This window comes from Malurus melanocephalus, unplaced genomic scaffold (assembly GCF_030028575.1).
Source record: "Malurus melanocephalus ecotype Western Australia unplaced genomic scaffold, MMel_1.1 scaffold_161, whole genome shotgun sequence".
Classification (NCBI taxonomy): Eukaryota; Metazoa; Chordata; class Aves; order Passeriformes; family Maluridae; genus Malurus; species Malurus melanocephalus.
The window spans coordinates 1,176,618-1,190,471 of NW_026623393.1; the positions used below are offsets into that span (position 1 = coordinate 1,176,618).

The 13,854-nt window shown below is 39.9% G+C and overlaps 1 long non-coding RNA gene across 1 annotated transcript; it reads right to left on the reverse strand.

Moving 5' to 3' along the window:
- Positions 1 to 29: 29 nt before the first annotated feature.
- Positions 30 to 8,438, reverse strand: LOC130576903 (uncharacterized). The gene is made up of 4 exons (XR_008965719.1): positions 8,358 to 8,438; positions 3,854 to 3,976; positions 2,542 to 2,636; positions 30 to 1,126 (listed from the first exon to the last, which is right to left on the reverse strand). It is a non-coding gene; the product is annotated as an uncharacterized LOC130576903 (long non-coding RNA).
- Between the last annotated feature and the right edge of the window lie 5,416 nt (positions 8,439 to 13,854).

Sequence of the window (13,854 nt, forward strand, 5' to 3'; positions counted from 1 at the left end):
AAGAGAGAGAAAAGCAAAGACAGGTGGAAAAAGAGCTAAGAATTATACCAATTACAACATTTTTTTCAGTTCAGTTCAAGGCTCTGGGTGCTTAAATGCAGCTTGAAGATAATAATTTAAAAAAAAAAAAAAAGTTTGACATGTATTAATTTCAAGTAAAATAAGCTTCCTCTCGATGTCCATATGTGTAAGTTCCATTGGTATTACTCATCTGCATAAACCAAGGAAGAACAGACCTCTTGGAGTTAATTGTATTTTCAAAGCCAGAACTGCAGTCTTCCATTACAATGTTTATGGCTTATGTCTTTTTGCAGAGAGCAGTCACCACGAACACMTTCACACAGCATGGGTGATCCCTGACCTGACATTCTGGGATCCAYGCTCTGCAGAAGGCAGAGGGGGAAATGTCTGTCCCTCTGAGTATCCCTCCCTGCAGAGCTGGGAGTTATTTTCAAACAGCTCTCACTCTGAACTGGTCACTTGCTTAAGCATTTGGCAGGGCTTTGGGTGTCCCATGTACACAAGAAGGAAACTGCAGTGGGATGGGAGGACAAAGAGTGGAGCCTGGCACAGGTGAAGTGCTGGGGCCGGGACCAGGAAATTGCTACCACTGAGGAATGTTCAAAGGAGTTCACCTGGGTGAAAATGGTCTTTGAGGTACAACTGGTTCACACCCCAACTTGTGGCTATAATCAGTTGCGCCAGAGAAACAGCCAAAACCAGCTGCTCCGTGATGTCTCATTAGATCTGCCATTTTACACACAGCAGCCAAAGACAAAACAGGCAGTTGCTTGGCAGAAGCCTGAGGCTGCTTGGCACCACAGCACAAGCATGCTCTGAGCTCCGGCTGCGGCCAACCCCAGGCACGGAGAGAAGGAGAAAGAGAGGAGGAGGAGGAGGAGGCGGCGCCAACGGGCAGTGCCAAGCTTCATTATTGCAACAAGATTTACAGGTTGTGGGTTAGCTTTCGAAGCAGGTAACAATGCCTGAAATGATAGAGAAGGATACACACCGTATCTGAGTCTCTCAGGAACGCTGTGAGGTCTGCAGAGCTATAAGCCATGGCAATTGTGTCATATCCACGCTGCTCCAAAGTCTGGCAGTAGGCTCCCATCCCTGGGTGTTTCTGTGAAAACAGAGGCCTAGCAAGCCAGCCTTTCAGTGCTTTACAGCATAGAGAAGGAATTTGAGTGCTATAATTGAAAGGTTAGCTACAATCACCCCAAGCTCCAGTTCAGATTCAGACACCCACCATGACTGCGTTTCATAGCAGCTATACATTTCCATTTACTGTTACTCTATCAAAATGCATTTATGCAAAATAATCATTGTAAAGGCAACAGTTCAAAAGGGAGGCCCCATTATTTTATGGACAGTCTTTCTCTTGCAGTGTATGTTTCAAATACAAATTCATAGTAAACAGCATTGGTTACAGATCTTCCACTTTGAGATGAAGGCACCAAGTTGCTGATGCACCCAAACTTTAGCAGCCTCCTATTTATCTGTGTTGAAGGCAATACTAATCCCTGTGAAATAATATCTGAGAACTGTCATTACAGATCCCTGTGGTCCCAAACAGTGAAGTCATAAAAATGCAGATCCTGCTAAAAGAATTAATTTATTTCTTTTAATAAAGTGAAGTTTGAGGGGGTTTTGTTCTTTGCTGCCTTGGCATCTTACCTGTTTTTCTAAAGCTGTTAAAGGTCGTAAGACCACCCAGAACTTCTGGACATTCTGGACAGCATCCACCTGCACCAGAATGTAGAGTACAAACATTTGCATCTGGAAGCCTCAAATTTATCTTCTCCTCCAGAGGCTTTTGCTTGGTTATTGGGCTCCATTGTGGCAAACATCTCAGCATCTCTGAYGTGCAAGAGCAGAGTGCTCTGTGCAGTGGAGCTGCTGGAATCAGGATGGTGAGGCTGCATGCCAGACAATTTCACCAGGAAATGTATGCCTTTTTCAATCCCTTTACCTACACAGAGAAGACCTTAATTCTCAAATACACCTRTTGCTTTCCCAGTTAGCTCACTTTTTCCAATCAAGATTTTAGAAGGGTGAAATTCTAAACTTAATTAATGCAATGCTTAGCCATTCTTGGTCACCCTTGGGCACAAGAGATTTTGGATTACCATTGCTATCCAAGTCTCACCTGCAGACCAACAGGCTGAAGCATTTCTGCATGCTTCAGGAGCAGTCCTTTGATTAAACTGACCTGAGCAAAACCTGCAAGTAAACATTTAACTCTCATCTCTGCTTTAGGAAAAATCTCATGGAAAATCTGCCCCACAGCTGCCTGGGACAGACTGCAGAATGCCCACATTGTATCCTGAAACCTCTGAGAAGAAAATGCAGACCTCTGAGCACTGTGCCAAATAAATGGTGGCTGTGCTTGTGGAAGACATGTTTATACAAGAAATCATGAAAAGTGCACAATAATGTCTAAAAGAAATAAGCCCTCAAGGGTGCAGCTCTTCTTACAGGAGAAAAGCTAAAAAAGAATTACAGTTTGCAGTGTGTATCCTTAACTTTATGCTTTACCTTTGAACAAATTGAGATTTTGGAAGTTCCTCATTCTTGTATGAAAATATATTCAAAACTTAGTCTTCTTAAGGTATTTCTTTTTCTTTCCAGCCCTGCACAGGAAAAAAAAAAAAAAAAAAAAAAAGAAAAGAAGAAAGAAAGAAAAAAAATATATTCATGTCTAAACCATAATCCTCACAGTGAAGGCAAATTCGGAACTCTCCAAACAATGCCAGCTATGAAGAAACAAGGATAGTTTTTCCCCCATAATGTTTCAAGATCTTTTCCCCCCTCATAATATTAAACTAAATCTTGCAACTAATCTGACAGGATWTCTGAATCTGAAGCATCCTACTCCAAGAACCTCAACAGCACTGATGGAAATCTGCATAACCCTTACAGGTACAGAAAGTGACTCCATCCCTTCAGAGAGCGTGTRAGCTGTGCATCACGGCCCTGTGCTCCAGAATCATGTGCTCTGTATGGAGAGGGAGGGTGGAAAGGAAGTGAGCGCCCTTTCAGGGTAGCGTAACACAACCCTCTCCTCTGCCGTTCCCTTCTCCTGGCATCAGGGTGGATGTAATTCTTCTCATGCATTATTGATAGGCCCAAAAGCCTGCCAAGCTTGCCTGCTTTTTTTGTGACAGACAAAGGAGGGTACACGGATGGCACCTCTCACTGCTCGGGGCTCTGCTTTCATTAAGAACATTTTCTGCCTGTTCTCCAAGGGCACCCTCTGTCAGAGACTGCCACGCAATAAAAAAAATATGGCTTTGAAGTCCAGTGAATAGAAACAAAATGAATTAGCGTTCAGGTGTTCATGCAACCTGATTACAAAGGCCCAATTCAGTGGCGTCCTTCACACCTTTTCACTTGTCCCTGCATAATCTCTACACATCTTTTAGGCTCTCTGCCTTTCTAGTCCCCCTCCTCTCTGTTCCCCCCCATCCCTTTATTTCCTAATGCTTGCAGGTCCTCCAGGAAGACACAAGCACTTACAGTTGTTGAGTGATTAAATATTTATAATCAGGGCAATGAGTGAGGTGTTGAATAATAAATGCTAAGGTTGAGGCGGCCTTAGATAATTTCTGCAGATTTCTTCATCCACAGCCTCTTTGATTCTAAGGCAAAATCCTTTTAATTAACAATAACTTTTTTTTCCCTTCTTTTCTTTTCTTCCTCTTTCTCTCTTTTTTCTTTTTTTTAGCAGCTGTGACAGGCAATTTATAACAGTCCTTTATCACTGTTGGTTTTTTTTTTCATAAACCTTAACCCTGAGGAAGTGCTAGAGCTGTTATTTTAACCTTAGATGGACATGCATAAAATTTACCTTGGTTGTTGCTTGCTTACATGTGAGTTTGGCTTTTATATTGGGATGTGACTCTTGGGGATGTCCTGTCCAGGGTTGGGAGCTGAACTCAATCCTAGTGGGTCCCTTCCAATTTGGTGGACTCTGTGATATGTAAAGCATATACATAAATATATCTATTTATCTACATTCATTTAAATATCAACTAGTATTTACTTAAGAAATGGAAGTCTGTAATAAATGGTCAGTCAACTGTTGGGGACAATTACAACATCTTGGGATGGGGGAGATAAGTGACTTACATAAAGCTTCTATAAAGATCTKTCATTGTAGCTAATGCTGCACTTCACAGAACAGAAAGAACAGCTGGATTATCCAGAGGTTTGTCTTGATCTAAACTAGCAATGAATTCACTGTTTAATATATTTCTTTGCTCCTCTTAATTTCCCTAATCAAAAACATTGTTGTGTGGGCTTTTTTTTCCATTTTATTTCCTTAAAAGATACACTTTAAAAACAAAAAAAAACCTGCTGGTTGCTAGAGTCAAGTGATGATTTCACTTTGAGGGAAGGAAAGTTCTTCTTTAAGAAATATCACAGACACTTAAGGTATGGAAAAAAAGCCTGTAAAAGTGATGTCTCATGAGATCAGAAGTCCTGCAGCAAACAAGAACCTTTTTCCTTCTCTTCTCTCCTTCCAGTTACATTCATTCTCATGACTATACAGGAGAATAATTTGTTATTTCTGAATGCTAGATTTGGAGGAGAACTGCTGGTGTAGCACAGTCAAAGCAAAATAAACAGCAATGACTCCTGTGATCCAGGGTTCACAGAGGCTAATGTGAACTGACCAAAAGTAGGAAAAATGCATTCAGCAATAGGATTTGGAGAAATAGTAAAAAGATATCTGACAGTTAGGAGCTTTGAAGCATTTCAGTGTCAAAGATGACTTAACCTGGAGCATAAAACTAACAAAGAAGCATTAGGAACCCCACGGCCTGTCTCCAATCATGTCACTCTGATGGCTATATCACTTAACTCCTCTGAGAATGAATGTTACTAGTTCTACACGTGGAAGCACAGTATTGGAACTTGGTAMACTAATGATCTATGGTATTTTAAGGTCTTAAATTTAGAAAGGCACTGGAAAACATTCAAAAGGCAAGACAATGTACAGGCTTCTGTCTGATACTCCTTCCCTCTCACATTCTTCCCCTGCTCGAAGGTGCACTCTTCCTTCCATAGGTCACAGCTCCTTCAGGAAACTCCCACCTACTCTGCCATAGCCCTCCCTACAGGCTGCCATGTGGGTTTGTGCTCCACCATGGATCACCTCATCTTTGTTCCTTTCTTCCTCCTCCTCCTGACCTCAGTGCTCCCTCTGCTTATTCTCACTCTTTTTGTTCCCTGCTCTTACTCCCTCTGTGAAAAACTTGCTGCCTTTTCTTAAATGTGCTTTCCCAGAGCACCRGTTTGGCTGATGGGAGCTGCTGTATCCTGTGATGGGGCTGTTGGAACCAGCTTTTGGCACAGGGCAGCCCTGGCCTCTTCCAATGGAGGCCACCTTGCAGACCCCTGCTGCCAGTAAAGATACCCAAAATAAGATTAAAATCTTAACAAAAATTAATTTTGCTGAATGTGTAAGCTAACATGCTGTAGCTGGATGATGACAAGGAATATTTCTACTGATGCATTCTGTTGTTTGACTTTTCAGCTATAAATRCATATCAAGAGAAATTAAGCTGTCCACTTAAGCTCAGTCATTGAAATACAAAAGGGAGTCAGGTTTGATTTAAATGAGAACATCTTTGCATTAGTGATTCACTGTGTAATGCAAACAATCCAGCTCTGGTCATGTTATCTCACATTATCATATTATCTATCATTATATCAAGTAATTTGAAATAGTATGACATCAAAAAGAAAGCAGAAGTTTGGACTGATATTTCAAGGAGGAAAATGGTGACATCCTGGAAGACTAAAAGGGTCACCAGGAATTAAATATATTTGCTTTATTTACACATGCAGCTTCCAACACAAGAATAGTGAACAACAGAAGCAGTAAACTGAGCTTTCTGCAGGACTTTTCCTTGTTCTTGTTGCTGAACACTGTTCATGTTGTAATCCTAACCTCTTATTCACCTTCATGCTGCACAGCTACTTCTTCCTGTTGCACCTCACCAGGCTTCAAGAACTTGTTTTCAATAAATTCACATGTTTACATATGAGTATGGACCATTTGTATCCAGAAAGATGAGAGGAAAATACGGATCCTGTGTGAAGAAATTTCCAGGATTGTAAAGTCTCTTTGGATTGTAAACCCTTCAGAGCAGCATGCATCTTGGTGGTGTTCTCTGTGGCTTCTATCCTTGTCATAGGTGAGAAGAGATGCCACAAAACTAATTTGTTCAAACTAATTTGATTTCTCACACCATTTTGGTATTTACAGAGGAGGTAAATATCATCCCTAAGTCAATTTTTTTAAGTGAACTCAGGCCTTTAACCTTTGTTTTCTTGGAGTCTTCTATTCACTTCTCATAATATTTTCTKTTTCCAGAACTGGGTGCTTTACCCTAGATACCATGTCAACTTTTCGTTGTAAAATGCTGAAAACTCCCTAGTTCCAGGAGAGTTGCTTGTGATTCTCACTGATCAATAGCGATGAAAAGAGAGTATGAAGAAAAACTCCTATTTACACTTCTTCAGACCGTTACACCACCWGTCCTTATCTTGGTATGTATGGGGCATTAGAGGGTTAAGAATGATGGAAAGAATGAAGGAGGCCTCAAGCTGCACAAGATTTATTCCTCCCCCAAAACATAGTCTTTTGCCTCAAGTGACCTATTACTCTTAACAACTGAGCCCAGTTTTGAAACAGATAAAATGCTTACAAGTAATTTTTTCTCCTGAAGAGGACCATTTGGACTGTGTATGTTGGATAGCACCCTGTGCACAGAGTGAGTAATGGGGAAGATTTCATAGAGGTGTTTGGGCTTGCATGGAGCACAGAACTATCAGGCCTTGTAACTAGGCAAGATCTTAGTCCTCTGCCTCATTCAGCCACTGATTTAATAGAAAAGTAAACCACTTCTTCATTCTCCCCTGTACTCATAACTTTCTGGAGTAGAAGTTGCCACTTTACATGCATTTGTGTATCTCCTACCAGCAAGGATCAGATCTCAGTTAGGGCTTCTTGATGATGTTATAATAAAAAATATAATGATGATAATGGTAAAAGTCAAGAAAAAGTCATTCAGAACTCTGCTGTAAACATCTCGAAGTCAAGAGCAATCCCCAGGTTCAAAAACAAATCTCAGTTTATGGAGAGAAATTTATTCCATTTGAATAACAAAGTTATGTCAGTGTCTCAACACAAAATCTGCRTAAGACTCCTAATAGTGTTCATTCATGTGGCACTTCTTGCTCCTCAGTTTCCCTTTGTCAGGCTCATCCTTAYAGAATTTATTCAGGCACCCTGAGATGGTGCATTACAGAGTAAGCAGAAGTGTGCATGCCACAACTAGAGCAATGGTTGACAAAAGGTTGCCTAGAATTGCCTCCTAATTTCGTTTCCTCTCCCCACCAAGGGGTGATTGCTAAACCACCAGCAGCTAAATAGATCCATCAGCAGATGCCAAGGCTGCTGCTATGTTTCCGTCTTGTCTTTCCCAGTAGGGGCCACTACAGAGCATCAAATAGGAAGGAAGACTGGGAAGAGAAAATGAGTACAGAAGGAACCAGGTAAATATGAAAAATGCTTCACTGGAAGATTAATCCTTCCTGTAGTCCATCGTTAAAGTAATAAAAGGTTTATGATTCATTTCTTACATTATAATGGAGGAGGCAATTAGTAATTACTGGATTTATAGTATTTGTTGTGTTAACTCAGCCAATAAAATACAGAGCAAAACTGTTTTTCTGAAGCACATTCATTGCAAAGTAATGTTCTTGAAGCATTAAAAATGCAATCTAGTGTACTGCACTTCATGTATTATTACAGTAAGAAGGATGGTTGTCCAACGTATGCTGCGGTATTAGGAATTCAAATATTTTCTTTTTTTTCCTATCCATTTTTTTTCCCAAAGGAAGTTTAAACAATCTAAATAATCTCTAGTAATAAGATTTAGTACGAAACCCCACAYGTGCTTAATGTCTATTGTTAAAAAAACTAAGCACCCTTTTCAAACTTCCACATCTTTCCTCTTAATGTACAATCAAGTTTGTGTCTTTTCTTCACACGGGAAAATGGTCAGACTCACACAATCTTCACTGGCTACTGGAATTTCCTTTGTATCTGCCCTAATGATGTTTTTTGCTTCCACTAAAGTAATATTTACTTCAGCAGTATTTTTGGCCTGCTGTGATTGGAATTCCATTATTACACATTGGTCAATTTCACGTATAGGTTTCCATTCTGGAGCTGCTACAAAGTAAATTTTTAATAAAGTTTTTAATAGATAGCAACAAATTAACCTGAATTTAAAAAAAAATGAAAGTATTATTTCTGCTACATTCTTGTATCTTACCTACATGTGCCTTGGAGCTCAAGATCTTGGGAAGTGATTGCTTTATAATGTATCCACATTCAGTTATTGGGCTTCTGTCCATGAGCTAAATTAAACATGAAGAATAATAGAAAACATATGAATTTCCATCCAAAAAGCACAATCATCTTCCACTTTAGCCAAAGGAMAGTATACAATAAACACCACTTGTTTAAGGGACCCTTCAGCCAGGGAAGGAAAAGCAAATGCAGAGGGGTGAAGTTTGAGGAAACCCCTCCAACTTCGGCAAGGCATTTTTCTAAATCATGACTGTATAATCAACTCCCATAAAATTCAGAGTTGCAAATTCCCCTGCTAATACATTTTCCTGCACATTCCCTAAATGTTTTCATTTGCAAAAACAAGATTGACTTTCCCTCCACTGAAAAAAAAAAACCCTAGCCACATAACCCTCGATCATTAAGGCAGGAACAGCCCTGTAATGCAATTTCCTTTTAAAAGTTCTTGAAACTGAATTCAGAGTTAAACCGTCATGTGTAGCACTCCTCAGGGGTTCCTGGAAAACCATTTCCCCATCTGAGTATGTAACTCTGTGAAACCAAAAAGGGAAGCAGTCAATCTTGTCAGCTGTTTCTAGTAAAAAATGTTTTTGACAGAGCTGAATTAAAATTCTTAGAAATAAATTTCTGCTGTGGAATTAAGTTCACTAGAGTAAAAGCTGTTGAAAAATTCAAAATTGTCAAAATTATTGAAACAAATTTTTTATTCATCTGAACATTTTTAACTCTATTATTTGCAGATTTTTCATCAGAAATACTGATTTTCAGAGTCCATGTGAAAAAAAGCAAACTGTAATCTGAACCTTTTGGGGAAGACAAAAAAAGCTTACATTCTCCTACACTAACTAGTGATAGATCTGCTGCAAATGCATTATTTGTTACATTGGAGAAAATCTTATATAAGCAACATGTAAAAAACCCCAAAAGATAATAAGTTATCTAGCATACTCTTTATCACTGCTTCCTTAATATGGTTTCAAAGGCAAAGAAGAGTTTGTTTGCCTTAAAGCTTGTTGTTTTTTAACCAACCATATCAGTTGATCTAATAAAAGATAATGACTCTACAAACCTTCTCTTTAAAAACATTTCACACAGTCTAGCTAGAGACAGAGAGGGGAAAATTAAGTTCACAAGCCTTGCTTGTGAAGTCCCATCGAAGGGACGATGAATTTGTCTGGATGCAATATGTAATAAACAACCCTGTGAAAAAAAAAGGCAGAAGCTTGCACAGCATCTGCTTTGCAAACTTAAATAACTTGGCCATTTAAGTTGTTTTGTTTGGTCTGTTACATATGGCAAAATGATCCAATTGATGCACTCAGTACCATCAGTATTTCATTTTTAAAAACTAATCTGTTCTCTTCGCTTCCCCTCCCCATGTTGATGGAGGATCAGTTTAATATCTGGATTGCTGGCAGTGCACTTGAGTGCTGGTGAGTCAGATAGATGGGAATGCTCCCTCTGAGTCAGTGTGGAGCCAGCCTCCCAGCATGGTGCTTGGGGACACTCTGGTGCTTGAGCTGCAATCATTTAGATCAGAGAAAACCAAAGCCCTCAACAGTTGCGGTCACTTGAAATCAGATGGAAAAAACAGAGATATTATGCCAGGATCCTCAGCAAACTCAAAAGAAGACAATAATTGCACAAGGCCRGATCTGCTCACACTCTGCCAAGAACCTTGATGAGATAAAGAGTCTTTGTTTTCTGCCACTAAATAGTCAAGTCCATTATTTTTATTATTGAAAGAAACTGTAARAGTTGCTACATTACACACAAGAAGTGGTTGCATTTCAGTGCTACACAAAGTGATTCTGTTATGTATAAGCTCTAAGTTTGCACGTGACAAGGAATAAATCAGTCCTAGCTGTGATTTCGATAGACTTAARTGGAGTTTAGGGCAGTCCTAGACTTCTAAAAAGATCTATAATTCATCTGGGAGAAAACAAAAGGAATTTAATCACAAATTAATTCTTTTAGAAAAAAATACTGCTCTACCAGTTCTTCCCCTGGCCTGTAAGCTCTTTGCAAGCAGGGCCCAGATTCTTATTCTGTGTTCACCCAGTGCATAGCACAGTCAGCTCCTCCGGGWTTTTGAGTGATGTATCTCAACAAAGCTATCACAGCAGCTATAACCCCAACGACGTCCATGATAATAAATTCCACACTTTCCAGGGAAAAACACATATAATTATTACACTCCATTTCTGTTTATTATTCAAGTATTTTTAGTTTCCCTTAGCAAAAGTTCATGTCACTGAACATTGCAGCCAATTAAATACAGAAAAATGAACATCTGCAAAATTTCAAGCTACCAAGAAAGCTCTGATACTTCAAAGAAAGAAAGGGGACAGACTGACAGGGAAGTTTTTATCTTTTTTTCATTCAGAAACACTCCAACTCCTGTAATAACGACCCCCCTCATTCACATAATTGCATAGTTAGTTGGCAACTTACTARGGAATCATCATGTGCACAGAAAACCATCTCAGAAACAAAATCAATTCAGCAAAAGAGAAAATAACACTAACATTTCAAAGTGATCCAAGGTGCACAGGTCAGGGAAAATAGATTATGGTATTCAAAGTAAAAGAAATAAACATTTACTTTTGCACTGTTTCAAAATGGAAAAGCAAGTTTCCTGATATATGAAGTTCAAATGAAACTCCCATAAAGTCAGTGTTGAGATCCTAACCTGAGAACTCRCGTGGCAGGATAGAACTCTATGGAAAATTAAAAGGAATGAGTTCTCCACCCACCAACTTCAGCAGTGCTGCTAGGCACCATAATTAATTGAGCCTTGATATTTCATCAGCCATTGATTACAGAGTGGAGCTGAGTGGAACATATCACACAGAAAGTGAGACAATGTTGCAACAAAGGAAAAAAATATCACTTTTCACACAGCATTGTTTTGTGAATTTTGACATTTTATTTCAGTTATCTGAATGAAGAATGGAGTGAGAGAAGGTGAGCATACCAGAGTGAGAGGGAGAGACAAAGCTCAGGCAGCACAGCTTTCTCTAAGTTGTTCTCATGTTTAATAACTGAAGGTATGGGAGCAGATTCTCCCTTTGGCCAAATTTTTGTTGCAAGCAAAGGAGAGACCTTTTGAAGAAACAACCAGCACTCCCAGATGTTTTGACCAGACTCAAGAATCTGACTCCCAGCCCAGAGCAGCAGGAAGACTGCTCCACATCTCTGGAGTTGGTCAAGGTCCTCCAGTGAAATGTTGAACGGCTGAGCACAGGTGTAACAGACACTGAAATACAGCTCTTRACATCTGGTGACTTCTTTTGGAGACAAAGCCTTGTCCGAGGGCAGCTGCACCTGGACGTGGTGCCAAGCTGTCTCTGTTATGGGCACTTGTGTGGCAGCTCACAAGTCAGTGGAGAGCTGGTTTATAGAGGGAGTYGAAATATAAGAGTGTTTATTTTTATGACTGCCAACATTCACCTCAGCCTTGCTCAAGTCACTCAATATCTCATGGCTTTCCAGGAGCAAACCCTCTTCTGGTTGAAGAGTTTTGACTTTGGTTTTAGTGTAAGATTTAAGGAATTTTTGGTGTATGAAGGAGGTTTTTGTCCACACACTCAATTTAGGAAATCTCTCTGTTCTTAAATAGCATAATCCTGGGCGTTTGTGTGTGTGTGTGTGTGTGTGTGTGTGTGTGTGTGTGTGTGCGCGCGTGTGTGTGTTGAAATTTCAGAGGATCACAGAATATTCAGAGTTGGAAGGGACCCACACAGATCATCAGGCCCAACTCTTAGGTGAATGGCTCATACTGGGGTCAAGACCATAACCYCRGCATTATTGGCACCAAGCTCTAACMAACTTTGTTTAAATCTGTTTAAGTATCAGGGGGGAAACAAACACCAATGTTTTAGCTATTTTTGATTGTGTAAATTCTCTATGTACAAATGCACTGAAATGCATTACCCTCATATAGCAAACTTTTTTTTCAACATGACGTAAAGAGCTATTTTTGCTCTTTTTGCTAAGACTGGGAGTGCTTTGGATGAAAGAAGGTGGTGGAGAGGAAATACTGGCATGTGTGAAATGTAGGAGAGGAAATGTAAGAAGAGAGAAATGAGAACATGAAACATAATGGGGCTACAGAAAGAGCAGCTGATAAAAAAAAAAGATAAGCATTGAAGAGGAAATTAAAAGACAACAATTTATCCACTTGGAATTGATCAAGAAACAAGAGCATGTATGCCTGTAGTAACATCTCCATCTCCCATTGGCAGTTCCTCCAAGATCCAGGGTGTTCCCTGAGTCCTGGCTGACATCCAGCTTGGGTAATTATATTCTACTTACATAAAATTCCCCTTGCAGTTTCAATTGGACACCACTTTGCATCCCAAACTGTTCTGCAGTGTGGTTATGCCTGCTTCACAGCAGAGATGGCTGCGTTTCAGCAGGGAGCAAAGTTATCTTTTTATATACTTCATATACTATGTTATAAAGCACCTGGGACCCTTCTGCATCACACGTGCTGTACACATTATGCTATCAGTAKTATTCAAGTTATTAGGAGAAATAGTATACAGTCATCATTTATCTACTGAGACAATAAATTCTCTGTTAAGTAGGGTCTAAGCTGAATCACAGTGCCATAGTAGTGCTCAGATGGAATTGAATGGCACAGTTATAAAAGTAATTGAACAAGCCAGGATGGCTACAGCTGGGAAAAGTAAATCAAAGGCCTAGATCCTCAGCTTAAGTAAAATAGATTCACAGAAGCTCAGCTATTWACACCAGTGGGGAATTTGCCTCAAAAAAAAAAAGCCAGGCTGGCAAAGAGAGACTGACCATCCCTCCCAAAGTTTTAATGTTTTCCCAACCAGCAGGAACAAGCAGGCAAGTGCTGATGAGCTGTTTTTAAGCAGTAGCTACACACTTAGGGTAGGTTCTGAGGCCAAAAAATAAGCGAAAGGGGGAAAATGCACATGCACACACACACACACAGGGGAAAAGCCAGTAAAAGAGAAAACAGAGACTCATAACATAACTAGGGTTGCAAAAGTGACCCACAACAGTCAGCTGACACAGGTGGTGGAGCCAGAAGAGGAGAATTGTGCTGTTGCCCGGTAGCTTGAAAAGAAATCTGACTGCTTATTAGTTTGGTTTCTTGTTGTGTTTGTTTTTGGGTTTTTTTATGTTTAGATCAAAAGGGTATTAAGTAATTCAATCCATGTGTTTACACAGAGAACAGTATTAGCATGGGGATGCATGGAATCCACATGGGAATATCTGCTAAATGAGACTGCACTGAAAACTGCCATTCAGCAATCTTGCAAAACCCATTGTATGGAGGACAGTTGACCACTGCATAATTCAGCTAAAGTGAAAGACAAAGCCACTGAGCAACTGAATGCAGCAGCTTGTGGGGCACAGATAGGTTTGCTCTGCAACTGGTCTAACCTGTTACTTTTACTATCACTTCCACATCCAGAGTC